Source organism: Marmota flaviventris, chromosome 11 (assembly GCF_047511675.1).
Source record: "Marmota flaviventris isolate mMarFla1 chromosome 11, mMarFla1.hap1, whole genome shotgun sequence".
In the NCBI taxonomy this organism is placed as follows: Eukaryota; Metazoa; Chordata; class Mammalia; order Rodentia; family Sciuridae; genus Marmota; species Marmota flaviventris.
Window position 1 is genome coordinate 66,450,094 of NC_092508.1, and position 4,347 is coordinate 66,454,440.

The 4,347-nt window shown below is 35.5% G+C and overlaps 1 pseudogene; it reads right to left on the reverse strand.

Moving 5' to 3' along the window:
- Positions 1-3,578: 3,578 nt before the first annotated feature.
- Positions 3,579-3,729, reverse strand: LOC114101247 (U2 spliceosomal RNA; annotated as a pseudogene).
- Positions 3,730-4,347: the final 618 nt, after the last annotated feature.

Here is a 4,347-nt window from a genome sequence, read left to right on the forward strand (position 1 = left end):
AGCAATTTCACAAACACATTTTTATTCCTTTGAAGCCCCTGGCTCTCATCAGTGTTGAGTCATATAACTGACACTGACTAGCTGCCAACCTATGGTCAATCTGGTCTTACCTGGGACTGTCACATGTTTGCTGAGAAGAGATCATCTTTGCTATGACCTTGAACATTGAACACCTACCCCCACCCTACTATAGGCAGGGTGGCAAATTTTTAACCTCTTCTTCACAGCTGGAAAATTAACTGTTCCTCACTCCCCACCCACATTTTGATAAGAATTCTAAGTAATTCTTTTTTTTTTTTTTTTTTTTTTTTTTTTTATGGAATGCCTACTAAGCACATAGTACTAAGTAATGGAGATAAAATTAAGAACATGTAGTTCCTATAGAAGCCTATAAGGCACGAAGGGAGTAAATAGAAGAGGCATAAAATGGTCAGAAAAGTCAAGAACAGTGGGAAGGCAGTCTGCAGCTGGTACCTCTACCCTGAGACCAAAGTAGCTTGCAATTCCTCAGGCAAAAAGAGTGAGAGTGGCTGGAAACTGAGCTGGGAGGCCGGGTGGGAAAAAGACCTTCTGCGACAAGAAAACAAAGGCATTCCCCAGAGGCAGGAAGCCTGAAGCCTGGGGAATTCATTACCCTCTATCCTTATAGTTCAATAGTGATATTTTTTTTTCACAATACTCAAATTAACTCAATAATTTTTATTGTAATGTAGGATGATGTCAAAGACAATTCACAAATGTAATACAAAAAGCTATTCTTCTATTCAAATTGCATTTAATAAAAATGTTTCTATGTATCAAAACAGACTGTGCTCAGACTGTGCTCAAAATTATTATTGTTAAGGATATAGGACAATATGATACAGCCATTCCTAAACAAGCCTTTATCAAATTGTGACTACCAAGAAAAATTAGGAAATGCATTCTGAGGATATCAGATATAACCCTCTCAAAGACTGTTTACATAGACATACCTATTCTTAGCTGCAGATCGGATTGTTCTTTTAAAGGAGCAGAATAGACAAATCTATTGACTAGGATTGTTTAAAAAGACAACACATGTGATTTAATTTTTGAACGGGTATTTCTGAAAACACTGTGCCCAAAATTAGAGCTTCAGGCACTTCTGGTTTGCTACTCAGGGCCTTCCACGCCGCCTCTCTGCTGCCCTCATGTGAAATGACAGCGTAGAGCACCACAGAAAATCCTGTCTGCAAACAAACTCGCAATGTCCCCAGCGCAGAACAATGAAAATGGAGGGATGACGTGACAAGCCTTTCCCAGGGATTCCAGGAATCAGGTTTGTTGTGACTCAATGACTGCGCAGAAGGGTTTCTACTGGATAATATCATCAGGCTTTGTGTGAAAGAAAAGAGTTTTTCCAACATTAGAAGGGAGTTCAAGATATATATTTAGAAATAGAAAGAATAAAGAAGCAAGACGTAATTGGCTAATTAAGGCTCCAACTTGTACAATTACAGACCAATTATTGCTCAGTCAAGCACTGAACCTTACTGTATTTTTTCCACCTTGGAGGTGTTACACCATTCTTTGCTAGTGGCAGAATACACATCAGGGAATTCATCTAATCTTCCTAGTTTATTGAAGCTAAATATACCCATTTCCTTAAAAAATAAGCTGTTTTATGCCAAGTTGTATTACATACAAAATGTGATAGAAAATTTTCATTTTTTCAGCCAAATTTTCTAAAGTACCCTTCAAATATGCCAATGCGTGCTTTCTTTTTTCATTCTAGTCTATCCCTTAGAGACTGTAAGTAGTCTCATAGCTTCATAATCACAGTTAGGTAGATGATTTGCCAATGGCTCCCCAGCTTCTCTTGTATATTAGTCATTAATCTTTGAATGATTCACTACAATCTCTAGATACAAGAATATTTTCTCCTACCCCCAAACATGCCTCCATCCTGATTTTTCTGTATTCTCAAGTAGTCTCATTTTTTTTTTCAGGCTTTGCATACAAAAGTTTTGTTGTTTTTTTGTAGCGCAGGTGGTTGAAGCCAGGATCTTAAACATGCTAGTCAAGCACTCTGCCATTCAGCTACTTCTCTATCCTGAGAAGTCAATACTTAATGAGAATTTATAGAATTAATGATTACATGGATGAGAAGATGGATGGATAAATGGATGGAGAGGAAACGATAGATAACAGACAAATAATCATAATGTTGAACAAAGGACAAGTATGCTGTAATAGAAAAATGGAAGTTAATTAAGGAGGAGAACAAGAGACATGTTTTCATGATGAAGTGATTTTTAAGCTAATGTCTATGTAGCAAGAGATTTGTAATCGGGCAAAAAAATGAAGAAAACAGGTCAGGCACAGAAAATAATCTATTCTTAAATTCGGAGGTAGGAAAAAGACATTTGCAGAAAACCAAAATATGGGCAGGGGAGGAATGGCAAGACAATGAAGAAGTGGCCCCAGTGAAATTCTAGTCAAAATTTTTCCTCCTTATTGGCATATTTGCAGTTTGTTGTGATTCATTTTTAATTGGATCTGAATGCCTTTCAATAGGAACTAGAGATGCAGATGGCTCAGACCCCACCACACACTATGGTCTTACAGGCATGGGCAGCATATATTCACATCAACTTCCTGTTCCCAATTCCTGTTTGAGATTGAAATTGAATCCGTGTGATTAAAGTTTGCATCTTAAAAGCAAAGAAAGCCATAGATTTTTAACCGGGAAAGTAACATATTCTGATTTGAGTTTAATAAATGTAGTAAAATATTTTTACAACACAGTGTGATCCAATTTTTTTTCATTCCCATTATGTGGCATTTTGTTATGTCAGGTTAATAAAGTGAACTACATGAGTCTAATAAGTACCATAGGTTATGCATTGTGAAAGCCCAAGAAAGCATCCCAAAATCCAACTCAAAGGGATTTCAGTCAGGCACCACCCAGTAACAATTATCCACTCCAGGTGTATATTGACAAAGACAATACTACATTCTTTGGCTAAGACAGTTGGAGCAATATCAGGAGTCTTTTGTTTTGTTAGAGTCTTCTAGGAAAACTGCACTGAAGAGCACTATAGAGGAGGAAATCCCTCATTTATTTCTGAAGATAGAACTGAAATTTCCTCAGTGAGACTTCCATTATAATCTTTGGGCCCCTCCACATAGTTCTTTTCATGTACTAATTTATATTAGAATTGGATTTCTCATGGCTTGACCCAAAGCCTTCACCACAGTCATTATATTTCTGTTGGTCACTCGAAGAGAAACTAGCAGAGTACTTTTTGTATCTCACACACACACACAGCATACGTATCATATTTTGCATCACTCCTGCAATAGCATTATGTTGAAACTCACAGTCACATTTCTACAGGAATTTTTAATGCATATTTCTTAATGAAATTGTGCTCAAAACAACCCTCCTCAAAATCCAGAAGAATTAAGTTGAATGCAGTCCTAATTTAGCTTTGATTTTAATTGTTTGACCTCAGGCAAGTCACTTTCCCTTTGGATCTCAGGGGTCTCATTTGTACAAAATAGAGAATTATCTAAACAATCTCCCATTTTTCTTTTAGTTATAATATTGTATGAATTCATTTTTAATAATGACTATGATGAATAGGCATTTTATATTATACAGATGTCTACCAAACGATAATGATATCAGAATTCATAGATGAATTCCTTGCATTGATGATAGAATTTTTACACTTGATCTTAGCCAAAAGGCCGAGAAGCGATATGATGATAGAATTTTTTTTTAATTATTAAATGATGCTTTAATTTTTATACTGAACCATATTATCCTTATTGGGGAAAACTTATTGCCACCTTTAGACTATTGAACATGAAGTGATAAAACAATAATTCTCCTTAACTGCTTGCTGAGAGTGGATGACTGATAGTAATTATTATAAAGCTAGTCCCCAATTATTATTTAATAGGAAAATAATCTTCTACGAAACAAGATTCTAAACATAAAAGTCAATCTTTCCACAAAAATAATAATAGTAATAACATTCCTATCACTAGCCAGCAAATAATGACTCTAGTAACAATAACAATTATTTCATCTTGTAACCTGCAGAAACTTCTATCTGTGTAAAATAATCAGCTAATACTTTCCTAAATCTATTGGAAATAAAGCAACATTTCAATAAAATGAACTGATAAAACTGACTTCACTAATTTGAATGAATGAATGAATGAAGTAGTGGAGAAATAAAAAGAGCTAAAAACCCTATTTATTAGGAAACACTTAGGAAACGACCAGTTATTAATTCTGTGGTCAAGAGTTAAAGTCCTGGATGAAGGCAGCTATGTCATAGTAGAGAGTTAGTGACAAGTGGAAGCAGATCA